Below are 27,986 nucleotides of genomic sequence, written 5' to 3'. Positions count from 1 at the left end.
TGGTAAGCATAAAAATGACAACTTTTAACAATTCACTTTAACAAATATGTCACGTGATGCCAGGGCAAGCCGTGTGAATTACTAAAGGACCCAAAATGCAGGTGGCTTCTGAGGTGAGCGAGATTTATTGTGACAGTGATGTACAACACAAAAGAAAGGGTGGCGAGAAACAGAACTGAAAACACTCTAAACTGGGAAAACTAAAACAACAAAACCTGAACATGAATGAGGGAGAACAACGTGGGGAGAAGATGGAGGAAAATACACAGAATGACGGAGGGGAATAACACAGATGAACCAGCAACAAGGACGAGGGAACACACACTATAAATACACACACCAGTATTCAGGGGATGGGAAACAGGAGGGAAACACACCAGGGAGACATAACAGCTGACGAGGCAGGGAAAAATAAACAGAACACACTGACATCAGACAGAGACCTTCAAAGTAAAACAGGAAACACACCGACTGAACACAACACACACCAACTAAACACAGACTGGGGGACACAGACATAGGAACAAGAAACGTGAAACAGGAGAGTACAAAAACCCAAGATAACCAAAACCACAGAATAATAATAAACTTAACATAAACACGGAGTCACAGACTCCGGACCATGACAAAATATTGTAATTGAAATGTATTGAACATTTGTCTTGATGTTAAAAAAAAAGATTAATTGAAACTGTAAATATTGACATTAAAACAAAAAAACTCATAACTAAGTTTTCACAATTACATCTTTTTTTTCGCTTACAGATTTGTTTTTTCAGTTTCCATTTGCTGGCATTGTTTTGGCGTCTGTGGGCTCGATTGTCAAAGACACGGATATTAAATCTTTTGAATCTGTGTTCACATGTGACATGATGATGATATTCACATGATTTAGCTTCTCTGCCAATGAAACAAATTAAAAAATGAATAATTTAAACCAAAGTGACTGAGACTCATTCATGAAATAAGAGGATCAGAATTATCCAATAGTTTATTGTTCAAAATACAGAGACACCCTTCACACTGATCTTTGTTCTCTGTCCTTCATGCAAACATTTGGAGCTCACAGACTCTGTAAACAGTGAGTTTTCAAGCTTTTCTAATGCTGTGTGTGAGCAGCAGGAAAATACAGTCAGAGCACAAACATACATACATGGTCAAACATACAAAACAAGTAGCTACACTTTTTAAACACAACTCAGACGAAGAAATAACTGATCACTGATGTGAAGTCAGGGAGTATCGAGGTAAACTTTTCTTATCTTTGAGAACTACTGAAACAACTACCAATGACATTAAATTGTACTGCTGAGTGACAAATGTACATGTAGTAAATACATTACAGGGTTACCCAAGCGACCAGGAATGCCTATAACCATCTGTCAGCAGCAAAGTGATGCATGAAGGATGGAATCAGTTTATACTTGGATGTAATTTTATTGAAACAGCTGATTGAGGATTAGTGTTGTTGAAGTTTTGTGGTCCAAAGCTCACACTCACATAATGAGGTCATATTTGATCTTATAAACAAAAACACTGATCCCAGGTCTGTGACACTGTTCATGGATACTGAGGGTAAACAAACCACACAGCTCACAAAGATAAAGAGAAACTGAAATCAGATCTTGATTGAAACATTCAGGTGTGAAAATATTTCATGTTCAAGTGTTGCCTTCATTTGTTTGAAGATGTAAAAGTTCTTTTTGCTGACAGCAGTTGTAGAGAGCAGTCTCTGACTGCAGTTTCAGGTTTAGTTGAGCCAGCTAACACAAAGACAGTCTGACTGTGTTGAAGCTGATTTGTAGTCACAGCCCTCTGGATGTTCCAGTTAACTAAAGAGCTGAAATGTAAAGACTGTTTTTAAAGATGAAACTCGTCCACTGAGATGAGCTGTCAGCAAAAACAGAAGCAGCCGTTAAAGATAAAAATGAAATAAACCTACAGTACTGTGGGCCTGCTGTCTGTGCTCAGTTCATCTGTTTCTGCAGATTTTAAACACTGACAACACCCAGAACTGTGAACAGCAGCAGCAGAATCAACGCTGGAAAAACCTCTGAGAGATTTAAACCTGCTGCACTTCAACAGGAGGCTGATTTGTTTCTACACTCTGTTGTTGTTTACGTTTGTAGATCAAAAAACCAACAACAGCAACAACAACAAGAAGCACAGCAGAAACTGACAGACCAACTTTCAGTCCAGTCAAACTGCTGTCAGACATTATCTACTGCACTCTGATCACATCACTCAGACCAGCTGCTTTCTACAAAGTCTCATCAACAACATCTTTAGAAACAAACATCAACAACCAGGAAGCAGCTTCACCTCTGATCACACACACACTCAACTCTACTCACACACCTGGAGGAACAACATGAAGGTGGATGATGCTGACACCCAGATTAGCTCCCTTCCTGCGGTTTGTTCCTGTTGTGATTACACGACACTCGTATGTTCCAGCATCATTAATCGTCACATTCTTCAGAATCAGAGACACGTCTCCATCCTTCATCTGTCTGTCCTGCAGATCCACCCGGTTCTTAAAAGATGGATGCTGGTCGTCTGGATCAAAACGATCATTGTGGTACAAAAGCACATTTTCATCTCCCAGGTCAGCTCTGCTCCACTCTAAAACTGTGATGTTGTTGTTTGGACCTCGACATGTCAGAGTGACGTCCTGTCCAGACTCAGCTGTGATGGTTTTCTGCTCTGAAAGAGGAAACAACACAGAGCAGAGAGGTTAAATTAACTGCAAAAGCAGCCAGTGAGACAGAGACCACTGAGCTCTGCTAGAGATCTTAGAAACAACTATACTGGAATAACCAGATACACGGAAACTAAACACCATTCCAGATATGTTTCACTGCCCTAATACAGACTGATTTAAAGCAGTCCAGAAACAGAGCCTGTTTAAATTAGGTTTTAAAATTATTTTAATCTCACCTGCAGAGACGAGTAGGAGGCAGACAGACAGCAAGGTCCAGCAGAGAGATGCAGAAGCTACAGCAGACATTTCCCACAGATAACCAAAGGGTGCGACTGTTTGAAAATGTCAGAGATAAAAACCTGACCAGACCACAAGTTAGTGAATAAAATGAATTTGAAAGTAATTCAGAGTTTTACCAGTTGTAGTTGTATGTGTGGGTGGGCGGGTAGATGCCTTCAGCTGATCACTCTGAAAAGAGAAAAGTGAAGTCAGAGTGATGACAGCATTTCAGAGCCCTGAGGCCTGATTAGCATGCAGCGATTTTCATCACACAACCAGATCGGTTTTTAATACAGTGTTGCCCAAGAGCCTGCGTCACAAGTGATAGTCAGTCCGGTTTTGTAGCTTTATCCTGGTATGCAGAAATTTTCCTACATTCTCTGAATCTTTGAGTGACACTTGAAGACAGAAGGCTAACAGATCATCAGTTTTTCATTTTAACCCTCACAGCTCGTCCGACTGTGAGTCCCAGCAGCTCAGATCTTCAAATTAGACTTTGCGTCTCTGAGCTGTGACGAGGACGACAGCTCTGCTGGATGGACTCTGAGGAGAAACACAAGTAAACAACACAGGACTCAGTGTGGAGATGGGTGGGGAAAACCAGCTCCTCCCATAATATCAGTCAAATTTTCATATAGTACACTGGAGTTTACTGGTGTGAGCCCAGAGAGGTAACATGGTTAACCTCACAGGTAACCTTAACCTCACTTGTAAGCTGAGTGTGTGGAGTTTCTCATTATAATTCATTATATGATCAGGTTTTTCAATTTTCTGTGAATACAAAGTAATAGTTTTGACTGTTATTTAATGAAAATAGAAAATAACCATTTGAACATGTTTGAGAACATAGACTCATAGTTTTATTATATATTAGTTGCACCAATTCCAATTATGTGGTGTAACAGAAAGAAGAGTAAAGCTATGCTATCAGTTTAGAGATCCCTGTCTGGGTGAGGCTTCAAGTGATCCGGATTCACATTTAAAGTCTTCTGCCACCTATTGGTAACCTTGGTGTATTGCAACAGAGCTGCATATTTTTGCCACAAGAAGAAACTTAAAAGTTATTTCTAAATACATTGAAAAATTGTAACCTCAAAGAACTTGACGTGACACATAAGTTCACATTTGACATTTTTATTTTATTCACAATGTCACTGTTTGCACTGTGCAGCGCACACTGCTGCGACTCCAGATCTGCGCCGGTGCTTTTCTCCAGCAGTTTTCCTCCTCTCTCACCCGGCCGCTACTCAACTAGGGAAGGCATGATTAAATAATGCTCGCCGGCTATGAAAACCAGCCTTCCCTGACACCACACCCTGAACCTGCTGCTTTACTCGTTCCATGCAGCCGAGCCACCAACCACACCCCGCCTGTCGTGGTCCTGGGCCACGTTGGCCCAGTATTTTTAGTTTTCATGTATTTTGTTCCTTATTTAGGCCATGCTTCCTGGGTTTGCTCTGTTACGTTGTTTCCTTATGTGTTTTCCCCTTGTGACTCTTACCCCCTGTGTGTCCCTCTGGGTCCCTCTGTGTATCTGTGAGCCCTCGTCTCTCCTTGTGTTTTATTCCATGTTTTCCCCTGCCCGTTATGTCTGTGCTCTCCCCGTGCTCTCTCTCTCCTCCTGTCTGAACCTCTGTACTTCCTGTTTTACTTTGACAGTCTCCCGTCAGTGTTGCGTTCACTCCTGCCGTGTCTTTTTATGATTATCAGTGTCACCTGTGTTCCCCGTGTGCTCCCACTTCCCTCATTAACCCTCTGTGTATTTATGTCCGCGTCTCCCTCAGTTCTGTGTCGCGTTCTCCCTCATGCTGTGTGTGAGATTCTCCCTGTGTTGCCTAGTGTACATTATAATTAGCTTTTCCCAGTTTAGTTTGTATGGTTTTTTCTGTCCAGCAATAAAGCTGTGTTTTCAGTTCATTCCTGCCTCCTTGAGCTTGCGTTTGGGTCCTCATCCTGCCTGCACACAGCCTAACCATGACACCGCCACAAAAACATTTTACAGATCATTTCATGACCATGTTTGGTTGTGGATCAGTGATGGTCTGGGGAGGCATATCCTGGGTTCCTCCTGGTGCACAATAATGCCTGGTATCATGTAGCAAGAGTATTTAGGCAGTTCCTGAAGGATGAAGAAAGGATGGATACCACTGACTGGTAAAAAAAAAAAAAAAAAAAAAAATCCAAATAAACACCTCTGTGACTTTATATTTGGGTCGATCTCAGATGATCCAGGAGCTCAGTGATGCCTTGGACCATGTCTTAGAGGAGATCCCCAGGATACAATCCATCATTAGCATGACCTGATGTTGTCAGGCAGACATACAAGCACATGGTATGAGTTACTAGTACTCATGCTATAAAATTGACTAACCTGCCAAATCTTTTTTTTTACTTTGATTTTCGGCGTGTCTTTACATTTAGCCCACTGTAGGGTGATTGGTTTTATCACTATCAAATTAAATGGTAAATGCCCTGTATTTGTATAGCGCTTTACTTGGTCCCTAAGGACCCCGGAGCATTTACACATTCAGTCATTAGCACTCATCAGGCAATGTCTATGGGCCACTGACTGCACTCAGACCAAAGGGGGCTGAATAATTACACACACCCCACTTTTCAGTTATTTATTTGTAAAAAAAAAAAAAAAATGTTTTGAATCGTGTATGATTTTCGTTCCACTTCTCATGTGTGCTGCACCTGTGTGTCACACCTCTTTGATACATTAAAGAGAAAAGAAGCTTCTGGAAAGGATCACCTGTGCAGCCTCCTCTGTCCTCTGTCCTCCACATGTGTTTCTAATACATCCTTCAACATGATCTTATGAGCCTGATTTCTGGGTCACAGCAAGAGAAATTAGACAAGCATCACTGATGGTCGGTTGAAGGGGTGGCTGCTCAAAGTTAAAAAGGGGCACATAGAACCAGGTTGAATAACAACAACCCATATTCTTTAATAATCTAATATGGAATTGCATCATACTATATCACTGTCATCAGGTGCGGACAAAGCAAATGTAGACTATGTCTTACCCACAATGTTACTGTTGAGGGGTTGCTGCTGCTCTTCAATTTGTTTGACTATCCTCCCTGTGCAGGCAGAAATCTTTAAACTGTGGAGATACAATAATGTTGCTACTGTAAAATCAGCATTTTGTCCTATTTGAAATATAAATCTAATATAATCTGTTTCTTAATGAACTTTTAATACAGTGTTCATAATATCGTAGTTATAATAATCCATATTTATGTGCATATGCATATTAGATCGTTTTTAGTGAAATATAATACCTCCAGAAAGGCAGGAAAAGCCCTGTAACTTCCTTTAAAACTAAACCTAAACCAGTGGACAGAGTTACAGACCCATGACATCCTTACCCAGTACTGCTAGCAGCTAATGACCAGGACAGGTAATGTTTTGTTGCACTGTCACACATATGTGCTCATTAGTTTCAAGTAGCCAGTTGTCATACTTTGCCAACATGTACATAACAACCTAATACTGCTGTGTGCTGTAGACTTTAAAGTACGCTGTACACCTACTTACTGGTTTTTGTTGCATCAGTCTAGGTCTCCCAATTAACTTGTTTTTCTCCTACTGCTCCGCACCTCTCAGACGGCAAAAAAATGCGTGTGGTCTTTGCAAACTTGTTCCCAGTTAGTAACCAGCGTGCTCTACTGTCAAGGGCGGACATAGTAATAATAAAAATAAAAAATAAAAAATTTGCCACAAGAAAAGGGCACTTTCTTCCCCCCCCCCTTTCTGCACATGCCTAGTGTTTAAAGTCCAACATCTCCCTCTAGTGGCCATATATAAACCATGTGTGAGGATGGTGTTAATGTAAAATGTGAATCATAGTGTCAAGTGATCTCTGTCTGTGAGGTGCCCACACTTTTGCTTCTTGGAAAGCTCTCCTTACCAGGATGGCACCCTTCTGTTTGACAGGAGTCACAAGACCGAGTGGGTCATATAGGCCGGAGACTTGGCTTAGCAGTTCTCGCCTGGTGAGTGGATCAGGTGTTTGCTCTCCGACTTCTTCTCTGAGCAGGTCTTGACCAAGGCGCATTTTCCTCCTTTTCTTTGAAAAGTTCACTGCAACCATGACATGAAGTTTGTCATCATTGATGGTGTAGCCAAGGCCAAGGGCTTTGTTGTCATCTTCCGTCAGCTGGTTTGGCAGGATCATAGTCTTTGGCTCTGATCGAGGCAACTCTTTCTTTGACTCCTCCCTCCCACTTTGACTGGAGTAGACCCAAGGCTTCATGTAGAATCCTCTAGCTCTCAGGATGTGCTCAATGTTGGCCGTTAGGCATCTCAGATGGTCGAGGTCATTGTGTCATGTCAGGATGTCATCGACATAAGCATCTTCTTCCAGCACACGTTTCTCTTCTTTGAAGTGACTGAATGAAGGTAGGTTTGCAGTTTCTCTCATGGCGACTTGGCCTACGCAACCAGCAGGTTTGTCTCCAATGTTGACTCTTGTTATGGCATAGTCTTCTATGCCTGCATCTTCTGTGTCACGCCACAAGAATCTGTGCAAGTGGACCTCTCGATCTTCCATCAGTGTGTCTCTGCACAGCTGTAATTAAAATGTGTTCAGAGGGCCTCAGTGTCTGAATGGTTCCAGTTCAGCTCCATAACAGCAGCGTCCCTGGTTTGATTCCTGTGTTTCAGCTCATATCTGCCTCTCTCACTGAGGGGGACGTAACTACATGGAAAGGGATTTGTTCATCAACCAAACTACAGATCACTGAGAGCAGAGGACATCTGATTGTTTTTAGTTTTTCCTTTTCATCTGTAGGAACTCGTAAATGTCTGATGTATGTCACTGTGTAAAAATTATATGTTTAAGTACTAAAAAAAATCACTTATGTTTCTTTTAGAATTTAGTCCCCCACCTCTGTGTTTGAACCAATAGAAAGCTGGTGCTCAGAGGAAGAGGGCGGGCTTTACTTGGTGTCAGTGAGAGAAATGAAAAAGCTGAAATGAGTGAGAAGGACGATGAAGGAAACATCTGTGCTGTGTCTGCTCTGTAAGTAGAATCTCTGTGTTTGTTTGAATTCTTGTACTTTGACTGTCTGCTCTCCTGATAACTGATGATGGAGGAGAAGACATGAAAAACAAATCAGGCTGAATTCAAGTTCAAAACACCACGAGGACCAACTGCAGGTCTGAACTGACTCTTTATCTTTGCTCTGGAGTCGAGGAAACACAGCAGGCAGTGAAAAGATCAAATCATTCACTCATTATAATCAACACAGCTGCACAGTTTAAGAGAAATATTTATAATTAGTGCATATTTTGCCTTATATATCTCCACAGTGCAGTCAGTGCACCTACAGTAACAATAATGATGGTTTAAAGAGCTCTTTAGGTAAAAAGGAGCAGAGACTGTTTAACATTTGGTTTCTCAAACAGAAAACTTGGTGTAAAACGTTAAAACATGTTCACTTATTGTTTGAGGTTAAACAGGTACTAAATCAGGTTAAGTTGGACTGAGGTGTCATTATTGTTATTGTGTTTTATACATTGTCAAACCTCCATTGGACTTTAGTGAAGTGTGACATTAAGGGTTAGCTGTCACTGCTCAACCAGTGACAGCTGGGCTCCAGCTTTGAAGACCCGAAGATGAGAAATTAGTTAAGAAGATGGATGATCTATCACATGTTCTTTCTTCTGCTTTGTTCGACCTCACACACACTTTTCAGTCTTTTGTCAAACTTTATTGAAACATGTTGCTGGCATTAAATAGAAAATGACCAGATATTTCAGACAGAGACAGAAGAAGTCACTTTGATGAGTGACGAAACGTTTCTCCCATTGAAAATGCTACGTCTCGATGAACAGAATCAACCTTTTAGGATTTACTTACCTGGATGATGCATGCATCAAGCCAGAGAGTGTATTTGTCAGCTGTTTGTGTTGAGTTGTTCTTTATGTTCACCTCAAATCAACCTGAGTGTCATTTCTCTTTAGTTCTGATCTCACTGCTGAGCTGCACAACAAACCAAGGTCAGTAACCTTCTTCTGTCACAGTTTAAACCTGAGAAATGCTCACTGATATGACCTGATTCATGTTCATGTTTCACAATGTAAAGTCTAACAGATCATCAGTTTTTCATTTTAACCCTCACAGCTCGTCTGACTGTGAGTCCCAGCAGCTCTCAGTTCTTTGAAAGAGACTTTGTGTCTCTGAGCTGTGAGGAGGACGACAGCTCTGCTGGATGGACTCTGAGGAGAAACACAAGCAAACAACAGAGAACTCTGCATGGAGATGGGTGGGGAAGAATAGCTGGTTCTTACTGTAAGATCAGCTACACTTATCCATTAGACAGTGGAGTTTACTGGTGTGAGTCCAGAGAGGGTCCCATCAGTAACATGGTTAACCTGACAGTCACTGGTAAGCTGAGTGTGTGGAGTTAGTGTTGATGAAGCTGTGTGTAAATGGATGAAATGCTGTAGTTTGTCTCTGTGTTGAGGTGGATCAGTGATCCTGCAGAGTCCTGTCCTCCCTGTGATGGAGGGAGATGACGTCACTCTGCTCTGTAAAACAAAGACCACTCCCTCCAACCTCCCAGCTGCTTTCTATAAAGATGGCTCCCTCATCAGGAAGCAGCCTACAGGTCACATGACCATCCAGCATGTTTCCAGGTCTGATGAAGGCCTCTACAAGTGTGACATCAGCGGTCATGGAGAGTCTCCATCCAGCTGGATCACTGTCACAGGTGACACACTCACCTGTCTGTGTTTCTGCAGCTTTCAACATTCACAATGTGACAACAACTTAATGACTGTGTTTGCTTTATTTTAGACAAACACACCACCACACCTCCACCTACATCCACACCTCCACCTACATCCACACCTCCACCTACATCACTCTCTCGTCCTGCTCTCTCTGTGTTGTCATTTGTTGGTTCAGTCTGTGTTGTGGTTCTACTGGTGTTACTGGTTCTGTTGGTGAAAAAAGATGTTCATGGGAAATCTGAAGGTGAGACTCAGACTTTCTGATCTTTCATGTCTGAGTTTGTTTAGTAGAATAAAGTTGAAATTCATTATGATCACAGTAACAACTTTCCTAAATGCAGTTTCTGTTTAGATAATTAATTTTTATTATTATTAATTATTTATCATTTCAGCAAATCAAAAAGAAGCTGGAGAAGATGACATCATCACTCATGTCATGTACATTTCAACATCAGGTCATCAGCAACATCCAGTCGGACAAAGCAAAGGTAGTATTGTGTTTCCTTCAAAGTATTGTACTTACTGAGTGTTGTTCACTGTGAGCTGGACTGTGTGTTTGTGGTCTGTGGTTAACTGAAAATAACAGCTCTGCGGTCGTCCAGCATCCTGTTTCTGATAGAAAGAAAACACTTCAGCTGCAGGTGTTTCAACACAGGGCTGTTCATTTTAACAGGAAGGAACATGGAGACATCATTTAGAAACTCTGCAAACAGACATTTATAATCATATTAAGAACTTTCTGATGGCAAGAAAAACACTCCAGCTGCAGGTGTTCATTTTAAACACAGGAAGGAACATGGACACATCATCAATCATAAATTTATACAAAGAGAATATTAACAACATTAAGTACTGATAATATCACCTATACTCATAATTCTTTGAATACCCTCACGCACACACAGTTTTCCTTAAAAATTAACCTTTGACCTTTTGAATTTATCAGACGCTAAAATGTAAATTTCTGTCTCAGTGTCTTTACTATAATTCTTAATCTGACTTTTATAAATTCAACAATTATATATTTTCTGTGACATCCTGCGTTGAACTATGTGGCAGTACCCAATCGCAGGGCTGCGAGACATGGGATTTAACTAAGTATGTAGCTTTATTCACTGTTATGCAAAAGCTAAAAGAAGTACAAAAAACAATAAAGGACATAAAGAAAATATAAACAAGAAACTAAGACTCACAACTTGGCACAAACCAGGGAACACACACAAGAACATAGCTAATGTGGAGAACACAACAATAAACAGAGAGATCCTGAAGACTTAAATACACAAGCACAGTGATCAGAGAAGTGGGGGCAGCTTGGGAACACAGGAAGAATTAATGAGGCATAATGAGAGTAATGGGGTAGCAAACATAAAGACAATGAACACAAGACAAAAGACTTCCAAAATAAAACAGAAAACACAACAAGCATGAAAATTAAGACATGATTGTGACCGGGGGAGAAACAGGCAAGAGGAAGAGAGGGAACACGGACCAGGAAGACCAAGTTATATAGATATGAAGACAAGCATGACAAAATGAGAAACGTGGAACACAAGACACTGTAACAGAAAACAAAAGACTAGAAACTACAGGTGAAACATAAGTAGCAAACAACTAAAAGAACTCAAATCACGAATGACACTAAATCAACAAATATTAATTAAACCAGAAAACACATAAATGCTGGATCCCAGATCCAATACCCCCTGACATGTTGAACCTTCATCCTGATGATGAACTCTTACAGCTCTGTGGTTATTCACTTCTTCCTGTATTTAATTTATTTGTTAAACTAACAGCACTTCCTGGATACTCTGCTTTCTCTGTGGCTCCTGATAAACCCGGAAAATTCATAATCATACAGATTTATACTTTTTGTTTGTGTGAGTCACAGTAACCTACATTGTGTGCTGTTGTAGCTCATAATCATGTTCATGCTGCGAGAACATGTCTGCTCTGAGCTGAAGGAAGTCAAGTCGTCCACTTTTCTTGTTCCACTTCATTGTTCTTTGTGCTCGCTCTGTGTTTCACAGCAGAGATGTTCAGACCAAACCAACTGTGAAGAGCTGCTTAAAAGAAAATAATAAAATGTATTGCTGTCGCTGTATTGTAATAATGTGTCAGTACTGTGTCAGTAATTTTACTGTTTTATTTACAGAGACTGATTCAGCTGTGGTCTACTCAGCAGTGAGAACTGAAGACGTCAGTTATAGATAAGCATCCATCAGAACAAGGAAGCCCCAGTACAGCTGCTCTTTCTCTTTGACTTTATGATCTCAGATTTCTCACCTCTGTCAGAAATAAAGTGTTTCCTGTGAAGTTGACAGTTCCTTTAAAGAGACATGAGCAGCAGAGTTTTAGGGCAGTTATAGATCTGTGTTCCTCTTTGTACTCACACAAAATAAAACTAATTTCTACGCAGAGTTTATTTTATGTCACATCACATGTAATGTGTCAATGTTCTAGAAAATGTGTCAGTTTTTGTCTGTTTTGTGACAATAAGTAAGAAATATTCCACACAGTTTAAACAGAACCTGACAGCAGCCTGTTTCTATTGAGACATGGAAAAAAAAATTGATAATCTTTGTTTACAGAGGACTTGTTTGGTTTTTCTTGTTTGCTGTCATATATCTGTTGTTTCACTGGTGTTTCTATTAAAGGGTTCAGTGTATGTAAAACTCCTGTGAGTCAAAAGCTCAAGCTGCAGAGCGGTCTAAATTTATCCCTAATATGGCTGTTTCTGACACAGAAGCTCTGCCCACTTGTTGATCAAAACCTGAACAAACCTCCAATCAGAACTCAAATAACAGTATCCAAAACATTTATATTTTTTATATGAGGAAGGGTGGTTATCAGATGCAGGACGCTGATTTAGGTTAGAAAAACATATTTAAAAAAACTGAGCTTTATTAGCTGAAAGTCCAAAATCAAAAATCTAACTCAGTCCAAGGAAAGAAAGCCAAAATCCACAAAACACACAAACAAAACCAAAGAGAGGACTAGAAAGAGCTCTCGCTCACACACATACACACCAACACAGTGTGTGATGGGACAGGTGAAATTAATCAGGACAATGAGCCAATAACATTGAACTAACAAGTAAACCAGTAAATTAAGAACAACCCAAACGGACACAAGGAACACATGAAGGATAGAGGGAACACACATCGGTGGTGACTTGTGTGGACTTGGTACAGTTAAATATCCCAGAATGCATTTCGTCCAAAACTCAAACACGGCAATGGTGGACGAATGCGGCTAAAAACTTTTAAATATTACTGTTTCTGGGTCACAAAATAAACTTTAAAGTAATTTTCAAGCGAGAATGTAGCTGTGTAAATTTCAAATATCTGCGTCTCCGGCATTTTCGGACACGTCTGTTACCCACCAGCTCCATAGCAGACTGGGAGGTCGAGGATTACTAGAGCCGTCGAGAACTCCCGGCACATCGTTTTCAATTTCACTGTTCTATTTGTTCCTGAATAAATCGGTTTGGCTGAGATTAAACTTAAGCTTTATAACACACTAATCACAGTTAAATTAAGAGGGGATGGCAGTAAAATCTCCGGACCTGTGACATCATCAAGTACGCTGTTGTTCCAATTGTACAAATCACGAGTCCGTACTGGCGTTCTCGGCAAGTCCGGACTCGCCGAGAACACCAGTACGGACTCGCGTATAGTGATGTGTCGGTCGCGAACGAAATGGCTCGTTGAGCCAGATCTTTGACGTGAACGACGCGAGCCGGCTCCTAATCGCGAGCCGTGGGGTTTTTTTCCCTTCTCTCACCCTCTCTCTCGAGCCTTGTGCTTTGCGCTGGGAAGAGGGGGGAGGGGCGGTAGTTACACTCAGTAGCACAGGAACAGAGCGGGAGGGAGAGAGAGACAAAGAGAGCCAGGGACAACAACGTCACATTAGAAAGGTATAGTAATCATCCACAACTATTTTCAGTTGATAAAGGATTCAGAAATTTTATTCATGCAGGCCCATATGACAGAGAATATGTCCATCTTCTTTTTGTTTTCATATTTTAATTTATATTTAATTGTGTTGTGGTTTGCAGTGTTTTGTGTTTGTTTGTTTGTTTAAAAGGAAAAAGCTGAAAATTTAAATAGTTAAAAGTTGAACTGTGACTAGTTGGTTTTTGTATTATATGATTTATTTATTACATTTTATGTAGAGTGAATAAATAAAAGTATATTTACGGTGGCCCCTACAGACAAAGCACGTACAAACCTCAAAACACGTATGAACTCTGAAGCACGAACAAACTCCAAAACACGTAAAAACTCCAAAACACGTACAAAACACAACAGAAGTGCTCCAGGATGCTAGGGTGCAGTGTTGAGCTTTTGTTACCTAGTGGCTACACAAGCCAGCAAGTACCAACGACCGGATTTGGTGTGTGGTAGTAACAGGTAAATGTGCTTTTTTTTTTTTTTTTAAATTATTTGAATATGTATGAGTGGTTGTGTATAAATACACAAACAATACACATATGCTTTCAATTGTGTAATTTAAGTGAAGAAGTGGACTAACGCAGCAAAGCAGGAACTGCAGGACTGTTTTGACTGCACTGATTGGACTGTTTTTGAAGCTGCATCTGATAACCTGGATGAGCTCACGGACACTGTGACATCATACATCAGTTTTTGTGAAGACGTGTGTGTGCCAACAAAGACCTTTTGCACATACAACAACAATAAACATAAACAAACTCCTAAACTCCAACATCTTCGTAAGGCCAAGGAGGACGCCTACAGAAGTGGTGACAGGGCCCTGTACAAGCAAGCCAGGAACACACTGACCGAGGAGATCAAAGCAGCTAAAAGGATCTACTCCCAGAAGCTGGAAGAACGGCTCTCAGCCAACGACCCTGCGTCAGTGTGGAGGGGCCTGCAGGAAATCACCAGCTACAGACGCCCCGCACCCACTGTTGAAGCAAACAAAGACCTGGCCAACGAGCTAAATACATTCTATTGCAGGTTTGAGACGGACAGACTCCCACGCCTCACCCTCCCCTCCCCTCCCCAGAGACACTGCTTCAGACACTGACCCCCAACACACCTTCCACCTCTCCCACCTTCACCCTCACCCTCCCAAATCCAGTCTCAACGACCACCCCCACCCTCCCCAATCCAGACCCAACTACCACCACCACCCTCCCCATTTCAGACTCAACGACCACCATCACCCTCTCCAATCCAGATTCAGCGACCTCAATCACACCTCTCACCCCCCCTTCCTCCTCCCTGAAACTCAGAATACACACCGAGGATGTGAGCCGACTATTTCAGAAACAGAAGCCCAGGAAAGCCCCCGGACCAGACGGTGTCTCACCCTCCTGCCTCAAGACCTGTGCTGAACAGCTGGCTCCCATCTTTACGCGCATCTTCAACAGATCCCTGGAGCTGTGTGAAGTTCCATCCTGCTTCAAACGCTCCACCATCATCCCTGTTCCCAAGAAACCCACCATCACAGGACTGAATGACTACAGACCTGTCGCCTTGACGTCTGTGGTCATGAAATCCTTTGAACGACTGGTGTTAACCCATCTGAAGGACATTACAGGCCACCAGCTGGACCCTCTGCAGTTTGCCTACCGGGCAAACAGGTCTGTGGATGATGCAGTGAATATGGGGCTGCATTACATCCTGCAACACCTCGACCACCCGGGAACTTATGCCAGGGTCCTGTTTGTGGACTTTAGTTCAGCTTTTAATACCATCGTGCCTGAACTTCTCTCTTCCAAACTCTCCCAGCTCAGCGTGTCTCCAGCTACCTGTCAGTGGATCACCAGCTTCCTGACAGACAGAAAGCAACAAGTGAGGCTGGGGGAGATCACCTCTGAAACTCGGTCCCTCAGTATTGGTGCCCCTCAAGGATGTGTCCTCTCACCACTACTGTTCTCCCTCTACACTAATCACTGCACCTCCAAGAACTCGGCTGTTAAACTCCTAAAGTTTGCAGATGACACCACCGTCATTGGCCTCATTCAGGATGGTGATGAGTCTGCATACCGGCAGGAAGTTGAGCGGCTGGTACTCTGGTGCAGTCAGCACAATCTGGAGCTGAACACGCTTAAAACCGTAGAGATGACAGTGGACTTCAGGAGACATCCCTCAACTCTGCCCCCCCTCATCATATCAGACAGCCCTGTATCCACTGTGAAGATCTTCAAGTTCCTGGGTACCACCATCTCCCAGGACCTGAAGTGGGAGACCAACATCAACTCCATCCTCAAAAAGACCCAGCAGAGGATGTACTTCCTGAGACAACTGGGGAAGTACAGTCTTCCACAGGAGCTGCTGATCCAGTTCTACACTGCGGTCATTGAGTCTGTCCTGTGCTCCTCCATCACAGTCTGGTATGGTGCAGCCACTAAACAGGACAGGAGCAGACTGCAGCAGACTGTACGGGCAGCAGAAAGGATCATCGGCACCCCCCTGCCCTCCATCCAGGATCTGTACCTCTCAAGAACCAGGAAACGGGCAGGGAAAATCATCACAGACCCCTCACACCCTGGACGCAGACTTTTTGATCTGCTGCCCTCTGGCAGACGGTACAGAAGCCTGCAGACCAGGACCACCCGACACAGGAACAGTTTCTTTCCCCTCGCCATCTCCCTTCTAAACAGTTGACCTGTCACGCTGCTCCCACTGCCAGACTGCAACTGCACCTTATGTACATTCTGAAGAATTCATTCCACCTCACTTCATTTCTGTATTTTATGTATATATGTTTAGATTACTTATTTATAGTTGGTTTATACAGCTTTGTGTATGTATGTGTATGCATGTGTAATGTATATATAGACATGTGTGTGTGTGTGTGTGTGTGTGTGTGTGTGATTTACATTGCTGTGCTTGAGAGCCACCATCTACCGGAACCAAATTCCTTGTATTTGTCTGCACATATACATGGCCAATAAACACGATTATGATTCTGATTCTGATTCTGATTCTGATCTAGGTAGCTCTGTTTTGGAAGTTCAGTTAACGCTAGAAATGTGTTTTGGAGTTTGTACGTGTTTTGTCTCTAGGGGCCACCGTATATATTTATATATAAACATATGTAAATATAACCACTTTTTTCTTCATTAGTAATTCCTTTTGTGCATAATTTTATATTATTGTTAATAATAAATTAATTAAAGCAACAAAACAACCTGAAGAGCCGGTTCAGAGCCGAAAGAGCCGGCTCTTTTTAGTAAGCCGAGCTGAAAGAGTCGGTTCTCTAAAAAGAGCCGGAAATCCCATCACTACTCGCGTACTTGAGAATTGAAAAAGGGCCACGGTGTGAAAGAGAGACAGAGATTAATAACAGGTATGATTCAATGCAGAGAGGTCTATTAACACATAGTGAGTGAGAAAGGTGACTGGAAAGGAAAAACTCAATGCATCATGGGAATCCCCGGTCTATTGCAGCATAACTAAGGGAGGATTCAGGGTCACCTGTTCCAGCCCTAACTATATGCTTTAGCAAAAAGGAAAGTTATAAGATAAGAGGTAAACCAGGCGAGTGCTGTTCCATTGCTGCCAATAAATGCTAATCTGTGAAGAAAGATGCAGTGGGAGATAATATCAAAAGCTGCTGTAAGGTCAAGGAGAATGAGGATGGAGATGAGTCCAGAGTCAGGTGCAAGCTGTAGAAGATCATTGGTCATTTTTACTAGAGCGGTTTCTGTAATGTGACATGTTTTATGTGAGCGGGATTGTCCCTTAATTGGGAAACCGTGGGTTAACCTAACGAGTTTTAACCAGATTTGTGTGGACGCTTATTGTGTTTATGAAGGTTCAGGTCAGTGAATCCAGATTACATAAAGATATCCAGGGTTTGTTGATCTCCTGGAGCGTCCTGGAGCACTTCTGTTGCGTTTTGGAGTTTGCAAGTGCTTTGGAATTTGTATGTGTTTTGGAGTTTGTATCTGTTTTGGAGTTTGTATGTGTTTTGGAGTTTGTATGTGTTTTGGAGTTTGTACGTGTTGTGGATAGGCATAGCTTTGAGTCACGTGGTGTCTGTAATAGTATTAGCAATTGCTATATCACCTGTTCGCCGCCCGAACAGGTGATATAGCAGATAACAAATAAAGGAGCTTTTAAACTGGAACTTTGACTCAAATGCTTGACAGTCGCCAATAGTACGTGTTTTGGAGTTTGTACGTGTTTTGTCTCTAGGGGCCACCGTACTCATCTACAGGTAAATATATCAACAAACAAAGGCTGTTAGAGCTCATTTAACAGGCTGTCAGTAAAGCACTCAGGGTCAGGGCAACGCTCAGTTTTATATATATGTAAGGACAAGAAAGACATTGTGGACAAAACAGGACACCCCCCAAATAATCTTTAGTTACAATATTATAGTTAGTTAAATTGTCTGATTGTTCAAATATGTATTTTCTTTGATTGTTGGAAAATAATCTGTGCCCCAGTCTCCAAAAATGACATAGTGCAGGAAGGGTAGTTATTCCTCCGTTAACCACAAGAGGGAGTTTCGCCTAAAATGAGCAGCTCTAGCGGGAGTAAATAAGCCCAGCCACTAACCATAAGGCAGTGCTCCTATAAGAGTTGTGTGAGACTGCAAAAGGTGTAACGTTGTGCTATGTCTACATATATGTTTTGCAGGTAAGCAGATACTGTAATGATAAGCAGCTGTTGCTGTAAGTTTAATGTAGTTTCATGCCATACCACAAGGTGGCACTATCTGTAAAGAACAGGGGGGTTGCCCTTCCGGTCGGGCTAGCAGGTTTAATAAAAAGTATGTCGCAGATCACAAAGGACTCGTTCTTCATAAATAAGGAGACAAACAAAACATGGTACCAGGAGTAAAACTAAATCTGGGCTGAGGTGCATCGTGGACGACGATAATGGATTCTATCAAGCCGCCGGAGAGTTTGAAGCTGACGGGGAACGTCGACAGCAATTGGCATGCCTTCAAGCAGCAATTCCAGCTATATATTGTGGCCGTGGGATTTGAGAGCAAGCCGGATGCAAGGAAGGTAGCATTACTGCTTACAGTAGCAGGGCCCCAGGCTATTGAAGTGTACAACACATTTGTATACGATGAGCCAGGTGATAAAGACAAGTTTGACGTTGTCATGGGAAAGTTTGATGCCCATTGCTCTCCTAAGAAGAATGAGACTTATGAGAGATATGTTTTTCGCTCGAGGATTCAGCAGTCATGTGAGTCATTTGACAGTTTTTTGACGGACTTGAAACTCAAAGCGCGAACGTGCAACTTTGCTTCGCTACGTGACTCGATGATCCGCGACCAGATTGTTTTTGGCGTGGTGGACAGAAAAGTCAGGGAACGGCTGCTGAGAGAAACCGACCTGACGCTAGAGGGAGCTATGCGGATTTGTCAAGCATGTGAGTTGTCACAGCAGCATGTTAAGACTTTCGGTGAAACGGGTGCCGCTGCGATCGGTGACAGCGCTGCTGTGGGAGCGGTTTCCATTCAAAGGGGAAAACGCATACTGCCGCGATCTGACAGCAGGATGTTGGATTGCAAGCGCTGTGGCCTGAAGCACATGCCCAAGAAGTGTCCAGCTTTTGGTAAAATATGCTCCGCCTGCCACGGAAAGAACCACTTTGCCAAGCACTGCTTCTCAAAAGGTAAAGAGGAAAAGACAAAACGATCAATTAACACGGTTGAAGATGCTGATCTCAGCGACACATTTTTTGTTGGTCTGGTTAACTGTGAAACTGAGCCAGACACAGAGATAAATGCTGTAGTGGAAGACAAATGGACAGTGCCACTGGCAATTAATGGGACATTTGTCACATTGAAACTAGACACAGGTGCTAAAGCAAATCTGATCAGTTTATCTGACATCAAAGAATTGAGAGAAAAGCCCAAGATCAAAAAAACAAAATCAGCCCTGAAAGACTACAATGGACAGGAGATAGAGAGTTTTGGCACATGCAGACTAAAAGTGGCTGTAAAGAATAAAGTGCACCACCTATGCTTCTCTGTCGTTGCTGAAGCACATGAGTCACTGCTTGGTGACAAAGCCTGTGAAGATCTTGGATTGGTGAGACGCGTGTATTGCATCAACACAGATGTGGACTCGCCACCTGACTCTGTGGGCGACATAGTTCAGAGCTTTGCAGATGTTTTTAAAGGACTGGGCACCTTACCCTTCACATACAAAATCGCACTGAAGGAAAATGCAAAGCCAGTTGTGCATGCTGCCAGAAGAGTTCCTGTGCCACTGAAAGATAAATTGAAGAAGGAATTGGATAGAATGACAGCCCTGGGAGTGATAAGAAAGGTTGAAGAGCCAACCGACTGGGTCAACTCAATGGTATGTGTAAAGAAAAAGAGTGGTGACCTGAGAATATGCATGGATCCGAAGGATCTAAACGAAAACATCAAACGGGAGCATTACCAAATACCTAAGAGGGAGGAGATTACCTGTGAAATGGCGGGTGCCAGGTACTTCACGAAACTTGATGCTTCACAAGGTTTCTGGCAGTTGAAGCTGGATGAAAGCAGCACCAAATACTGCACTTTTAACACACCATTTGGCAGATACTGCTTCCTGAGACTACCCTTTGGAATAATATCTGCATCTGAAATATTCCACAGGGCAATGGAGCACATAATAGAAGGACTGGAAGGTGTTCGAGTTTATGTGGATGATATAATCATCTGGGGCTCGACGATGCAAGAGCACAAAGAACGACTAATCAGAGTGTTTGAGCGAGTACGAAAGTACGGACTTAAGCTCAACAAGAGCAAATGCCAGTTCGGAGTGCAAGAAATTGTGTTTCTTGGAGATAAGCTCTCTGCACAAGGTGTTCAGCCTGACCAAGATAAAGTCAAGGCTATACTGGACATGCCAAGACCCACTGACAAGACAGGAGTGCTACGCATAATGGGAATGGTGAATTTTATTGGCAAATTCATTCCTAACCTGGCAGCAAACACATCCTGTATTCGTGAACTCCTCCATAAAGAGCACGAGTTCGAGTGGACAGCCAACCATGAAAGTGAGTGGGCAAATCTCAAAAGAATGCTGACAACTGCACCTGTATTGGCATTCTATGACTCTTCAAAGAGGATCAAACTGTCAACTGATGCCTCAAAAGATGGAATTGGTGCAGTACTTCTGCAAGCTGAAGGTGAGCACTGGAAACCTATAGCCTACGCATCCAGGTCCATGACGGAGAGTGAGTGTCGCTACGCTCAAATTGAGAAGGAATGCCTGGGATTGGTTTTTGGCCTAGAGAGGTTCCACAGCTTCGTATATGGCCTACCCTTTTTCACTGCAGAAACAGATCATCGCCCACTAGTGTCCATCATCAAGAAGAACCTAAATGAAATGACGCCCAGAATTCAGCGTCTGATGATGAGAATGCAGAGATATGACTGTCAGCTAGTTTACACACCAGGAAAACACCTGATACTTGCAGATGCGCTCTCGAGAGCACCCACAGGGGGCATGGTGAGTACAACAGACGAAGACATTCAAACTCACATAAACATGGTCTTTACCGCACTGCCTGTGTCAGACATGAAATCCAAGCAAATAGCTGATGAGACTGCACAAGACATAGAACTGCAACATGTTATGAAAAACATGTCAAGTGGTTGGTCTGTTGGTTCGTGTCCACTCTTCTACCACATTAGAGGGGAGCTGAGTGTAGTCAGGGGCATGCTATTGAAACAGGGCAAAATCGTCATTCCACAAAAAATGAGGCCAGAAATGCTTACCAGAATACATGAAGGGCATCTCGGAATTGAGAAATGCAAAAGAAGGGCAAGAGAGACAGTCTTTTGGCCTGGGATGAACAGAGACATTGAGAACATGATAAAAAGGTGTGAGACATGTCAGAAGTATCGCAGCAAACAGACCAAAGAATCTATGGTTGTTGATGAAACACCAACAGCGCCATGGTACAAAGTAGGGATGGATTTATTCCATGTTAAAGGCAAAGACTATTTAGTGGTCATTGACTACCACTCTAACTTTCCTGAAATGGCACTGCTTTCAAACTTGTCATCGGCGTGTGTCATAACACATGTAAAATCCATCTTTGCCAGACATGGTATTCCGTATATAGTGATGAGTGACAATGGGCCATGTTTCAGCAGCAAGGAGTGGCGGCAGTTTGCAGAGCAGTATGACTTCAAGCATGTGACATCTAGTCCTCTGTATCCACAGTCAAATGGTAAGGCAGAGAAAGGAGTTCACATTCTCAAGCAGCTACTAAAGAAAGCCGCTGACAGTGACTCAGATCCATACCTCGCCTTGCTCAGTTACAGAGCATCACCAATTGAGTGTGGTTTATCGCCTGCTGAGCTACTGATGAACAGAAAGCTGCGCACCACACTGCCAAGCTGTGTCAAGCCCACAACGCATTCAAAAGTATGTCAGAGGCTTCGACACGCAAAGAGGAAGCAAAAGTCATTTTATGACAGAAGAGCCAAGCAACTTCGACCATTAGCAGTTGAGGACACGGTCAGGATTGAGGATCAAAGTGGTTGGAATACCAAGGCTACCGTTCTCAAAGAAGTGGCTCCAAGGTCATTCAATGTAAGGACTGAAGATGGACAAATCATTCGTCGTAATCGGCGAAGCCTTTTGAAAATACCACATTCTTCTTCAGAAGTCACTGAGATCCGAAGTAAGGATGCAACCACATCTCCATGTGACCAGAGCGGCACTGGAATGGACAATTCAAGCAAGCCTGTGCTCAGGAGGTCTGCACGAGAGATCAGGAAACCTGACAGACTGGACTTGTGATAATAATAATTAAAAAAAAATAATAATAATATTCCAAAACAGACAAAGCAAAGGTTGTGTTTGTGCCATGTGAAATGTTGTTTAATGCTTGTTGTTTGACTCGCATATGTTTTGGTGATGTGTTTTAAAGAAAAAAAAAAAAAGAAAAAAAGGAGGATGTAATGATAAGCAGCTGTTGCTGTAAGTTTAATGTAGTTTCATGCCATACCACAAGGTGGCACTATCTGTAAAGAACAGGGGGGTTGCCCTTCCGGTCGGGCTAGCAGGTTTAATAAAAAGTATGTCGCAGATCACAAAGGACTCGTTCTTCATAAATAAGGAGACAAACAAAACAGATACGAGATGGTAAATAACTTAAAATGTATCTACAGATGAGTCCACGGGGTTGCAGAGAATGTGGGAAAGTTGGCCGTTAATCCCCATTATGTGCCATTAGTATATAAGTTATTGGTAGCGATGTGAATTAGCCGTGCCGCTAACAATTAGCAGCTAGAGATAATTCATTAGTTTGTGCGGAAACCTCGTGGCGCTTTTGTGGATTTATACCTGTACCGGGCTTTAATCACAGCAGATATAGACTGGTGGATCACACTATCTTTTGTTTGTGTTTATTTCATTGTTGTACTGTAAGAAGTATTAGTGTTTTGAGTTTACAAACTAACCAGAAGGCAGTGCGCCTATAAGAGTTGTGTGAGACTGCAAAAGGTGTAACGTGCTATGTCTACATATATATTTGCAGATACAGTAAAGGCGAACTCACAAAGTCACACTGGTTTCAATTCATTTTAATCCACGTGCAACACACATGTTGCTTTAACATCTTCAGACTTTCTCCAGTAGGTGAAGGTGAAGACAGAACTCTGCACTCAGTCTTTATTTCTTATCCACTCTTTAATACAGTGCACAGGAGGTTTGGCTGCTTTGGCTTTGTGCAAAAGAAAATAAAACTGGTGGCTTGTTGAACCAGATCAGTAACCAGAACAATCAGGAAAACAAACTGCACAAACAGTGTGTGCTATATGAATCATCTGCATGTGAAACTGATTAACTTTTTCTTGTGAAATGAAAATGAAAGCCTCTCTGAGTCTCTCCCTGTAAAGTGGGGTGAAAAAAATCAAGGTTGGGTTCAGTCATGAGGTTGCAGAACAAAGTGGAGTGTTTGAGAAGTGGTGATGTGAAGCAAAGATAAACAAATTATGAAGTCTAGCTCAGTTCCAGTGTCAGAGTCACAGCCCTGAGGCGTGGCAGAGTATCAGCGCTCAGAGCCGACCTGTTGTCATTTTATCAAGAGCCTGAGCCTAAATGAAAAGGTGTGTCCAAACTTTAGACTGGCTCTTATATAGCACTTTTAAAAAACTTGCCTCATTCACCCATTCACACACTTTTCTGTGCTCTTTCTATCTAACATTCACACACTTAACTTGGAGTTAGTGTCTTGCCCAAGGATATTTAGCATGCTGACTGGAGCAGACAGAAACTGAACCACCAACCTTCCAGTTAGAAGGTAATCTGCTCTTCCACCTGAGCTACCGCCACCCCAAAGTGCAGTGTAGTAGTGTAGCTGCCCTTGGTCTTCTGCCATGGCACAGATAAACAGTATCATCTTGATGCATTCTCAATCATCCAGGAAAGTAAATCTCAAAAAGTTGAGATTTTTGATGATCATGAGAATTTGCATAATTATGATTAAGGAACTGACCTCACAGCCCATTGTTCCTTCAGTGGGCTGGTTTCAGTCGTTATGCAAATGTACTGTTTATAAGATTGGGGAAACCTGCAGTCAGCTGAGACTGAAGAAGTCACCTGGATAATTTGCGAAATGTTTCTCCCACTGAAAATGCTACTTCCAGATGAACAGAATCAACTTTTGGAGAGTTATAAACAGTACATTTGCACAATAACTGAAACTAGCCCACTGATGAAACAATGGGCTGTGAGGTCAGTTCCTTGATCATTAACATGAAAACTGTCATGAACATTGAGCAACAACCACTGAAAAAGACCATCTAATTTTTGTGATTCAAATTCACAGAATAAGTTTATAAACAGCTGCTGAACCTGAAGCTACAAGAAAAAAAAACACTCATTGATTGTTAGATTATGCCTCATAAATTCCTGTATGTTACAGTTTTAGTTTGTGTCAGTGAATCGCATGAACAGGCTTGATGGATAGTTGATCCTCCAGGTAAGTGAGTAGAGGATGAATAAACAGACAGCACAGACTCAGACCAACAGTGTGCGTCTGTTTCTCATAATCAGAGAAATGAGAAATAAAATCAAATTATGGATGTTTGAAGTCTACAGATGTCTGCTGGACATTTCTCTCTATCTGGAATGCTTATTTGAACAACATGTTCAAACATTTTTTTGCATTTTCTTTGTACTTCACAAAACCAACAGAAGCAGCAGCTACAAGAAGCAGACTAAGAACTATCAGTCCCACAGATCCATCCTCCTTCTCTTTGTCTTCCTTTCCTCCATCTTTGTTGTCTTCATCCTTCTCTTGTCCTCCTGTCTGAGCTGCAGGTGAGAAACAGGTGTGAGGTGTCAGCTGTCAGGTAGGTGATGAGTGAAGAACAGAACAGAATCCATTTCCTCTTCAAACTGCTGTCAGACATTATCTACTGCACTCTGATCACATCACTCAGACCAGCTGCTTTCTACAAAGTCTCATCAACAACATCTTTAGAAACAAACATCAACAAGCAGGAAGCAGCTTCACCTCTGATCACACACACACTCAACTCTACTCACTCACCTGGAGGATCAACATGAAGGTAGATGAAGCTGGCACCCACATTTGGGCTCTTCCTGCGGTTTGTTCCTCCTGTGATGACACGACACGCGTATGTTCCAGTATCATTAATCGTCACATCCTTCAGAATCAAAGACACGTCTCCATCCTTCATCTGTCTGTCCTGCAGATCCACCCGGTTCTTAAAAGATGGATGCTGGTCATCTAGATACAACCGCTCATTGTGGTACAAAAGGACATTTTGCTGTTCAGCTCTGCTCCACTCTAAAACTGTGATCTTGTTTTTGTTTGGAGCTCGACATGTCAGAGTGACGTCCTGTCCAGATTCAGCTGTGATGTTTTTCTAGTCTGAAAGAGGAAACAACACAGAGCAGAGAGGTTAAAGTAATTGCAACAGTAGACAGTGAGACCACTGAGCTCTGCTAGAGTTGATGGACTCTGTTGAACTTAAATGTCCACTTTTTTGGCACAAAAGTCGATCTATTTTAATTCAGTTCAGTTCAATTCAATTTAATTTTATCTTATAGCACCAAATCCCAACAATAGTCACATCAAGTTGCTTTATCTTGTAAGGTAAATATCCTACAATAATACAAAGAAACCCCAACAATTAGATGACCCCCTATGAGCAAGCACCCGGCAAAAGGGGGAAGGAAAACCTTATAGCTACTTTACTCTCATTATCAGTCAAAACATACACCAGCTGATGTATTGTAATAATACAGTAAACTAATATAATAGATACATCTAAACATAAAAATATAAAATCTAAGATATACACATTATCGAAATACTGTATTTTAATTGTGTTTATAAATATAACAGTAAAAACTGTACAGCATCTTAGAAACAAATATATTGGCGCAAACAGAAATGCAGAAACTAAACATCATTCTAGATATTTCACTGTCCTAATACAGAGTGATTTATAACAGCCCAGAAACAGAGCCTGTTTAAATCAAGAGGAAATCCTGTTTGATCTAAAACAAGTTTAATCTCACCTGCAGAGACGAGCAGGAGGCAGACAGACAGTAAAGTCCAGCCGAGAGACAGAGACACTACAGCAGACATTTCACACAGATGACCTAAGGATGGTGTGATTGTTTGAGAATAACAGAGATAAAAACCTGAAAAGAATACAAGTTATCTAAGGAAATGAAAGTAACTGAGTTTCATCAGGTGTGGGTGTGATGGGTTGGGTGGGTGGATACCTTCAGCTGCTCATTCTGACTGGTTTCTGAGAAAGGTGGAGTCAGAGTGATGAGGATGATTCAGAGCTGAGCCCCGAGGTCTGAACCTCCTTCTCAGTGGAGTTTTATCCTTTATCGGGACATCAGCATTTCATTTCCATCACTAATTATTTTAAATGCTATTAATTTAATAATTCATTCTGATTAGAGTGCAGTGATTGACTGGTTAAAAATCCAGCTGAACAACTCTGTGACATTATCTTTTGGTCCAGCCAACGCTGCCAGGTTGCACCTCAGATGGTCCAGGATCTCAGTGATGCCTTGGTCCAGGTGTGGGAGGAGATCCCCCAGGATACCATCTTTTTTTAGCATGCTCTGATATCATCAGGCAGACACGTGAGCCATACAAATCAATAAGTATCACTATGAGTTTACTGCAAAATGGACTAACCTGCCGGATCATTTTCTTACTTTGATTTTTGGCATGTCTTTAAATTTAGCCCATTGTAGGGTAATCATTTTCATTTCCATCAAATTATGTGGCATCCTTTAATTCCTAACATGTTACCCAATCCATATCAGCATACCTATCCAGTATGATCTTTAATGTCTGATGTGTTTTTAAAGGTGCTCCTTTAATTGTTTTGAGCAGAATATTTCTAATCCTACCTTGATGACAGTATTTATTAATGCTTTTTTTTTTTTTTTACTTTAAAGCTTGATATCAAGATTATAACTTACAGGAATCTAAAGAATGTCTAACTACCTGATTGTTGGACAGGCAGCAGTGTAATCAGATTAAATTTTATCTTTGGTGTTTTGTCATTTCAAAACTTCTTTTCTTTCTTTTTTTCCTATTTTATGTCATGTTGGCTTGTGAGGCAGATGAACATATAATGAGATCGTTGTAACTGAAAAGCGCTGTTATCCTGCACATCATCCATGTTCTTAATCACACCTTGATTCTGTTCATGGTTTCATGATCTGAAAGAAATAATAAAAGTAATAAATATAATATATAATATAATATATTATATCAGGGGCGATTCTAGGATCAGAGCTTTGGGGGCACCCAGAGAGCTGTCCAGCCAGGCAAGATAAACTTTACTCGTCACGATGAGACGTCTTCCCTGTCTCCGTCAGTCCCTGCATCCTTAAATGTCTCCAGTTGTTCCAGAGTTCCCAGAATCCTATGAGATTTTACCCCTGAATGACGTCAGGGGATTCTGCGCATGCAGGCTCTCAATTGAACTCAGTTACACAGCGATAAAAAGAAACACAAAAAATGGCAAGAAGCTGTTGTATTATTAACTGCAATAGCCGATCGCATGACAGCCACGGGAAGCCGACGGGAAAAGAGAACAGTTGTTATCGGATTACGTCGTTGAAGAGAAATTGTTCAAGCCATGTTTCCAAAGTAACAAAGAGCCGACAGACGGCCTGGATTGCAGCCATTTAAAGACCAGATATAACGTCCCAGGGCACTCCAGCTCACATAGTAGTCTGCTACAAACATTTCCACAAAGGTAAGTGTTGTGTAGTAGTTAATACGTCATTTTTCAT

General features: G+C 41.9%; 2 long non-coding RNA genes across 8 annotated transcripts; one reads left to right on the top strand and one right to left on the bottom strand.

The window, feature by feature from the left end:
* Positions 1-106: 106 nt before the first annotated feature.
* LOC102081263 (programmed cell death 1 ligand 1) lies at positions 107-27,483 on the bottom strand. Of its 6 annotated transcripts, none has more exons than XR_003219228.1 (4): positions 26,445-27,483; positions 26,235-26,318; positions 2,359-2,706; positions 107-1,890 (listed from the first exon to the last, which is right to left on the bottom strand). It is a non-coding gene; the product is annotated as a programmed cell death 1 ligand 1 (long non-coding RNA). The 6 variants fall into 6 exon arrangements; XR_003219226.1 differs by lacking the exons at positions 26,235-26,318; positions 26,445-27,483 and adding exons at positions 2,941-3,036; positions 3,121-3,532; XR_268098.3 differs by lacking the exons at positions 26,235-26,318; positions 26,445-27,483 and adding exons at positions 2,941-3,036; positions 3,121-3,532 and having other exon boundaries at positions 107-1,840.
* Positions 9,643-12,167, top strand: LOC102081311 (uncharacterized). Of its 2 annotated transcripts, none has more exons than XR_001223506.3 (3): positions 9,643-9,705; positions 10,120-10,215; positions 11,886-12,167. It is a non-coding gene; the product is annotated as an uncharacterized LOC102081311 (long non-coding RNA). The 2 variants fall into 2 exon arrangements; XR_268099.3 differs by lacking the exon at positions 9,643-9,705 and adding an exon at positions 9,811-9,971.
* Positions 27,484-27,986: the final 503 nt, after the last annotated feature.

The sequence above is a fragment of the Oreochromis niloticus genome, linkage group LG3, assembly GCF_001858045.2.
Source record: "Oreochromis niloticus isolate F11D_XX linkage group LG3, O_niloticus_UMD_NMBU, whole genome shotgun sequence".
Classification (NCBI taxonomy): domain Eukaryota; kingdom Metazoa; phylum Chordata; class Actinopteri; order Cichliformes; family Cichlidae; genus Oreochromis; species Oreochromis niloticus.
The sequence above is the reverse complement of the archived record's forward strand: the minus strand, read 5'-3'. Positions and strand labels throughout refer to the sequence as shown.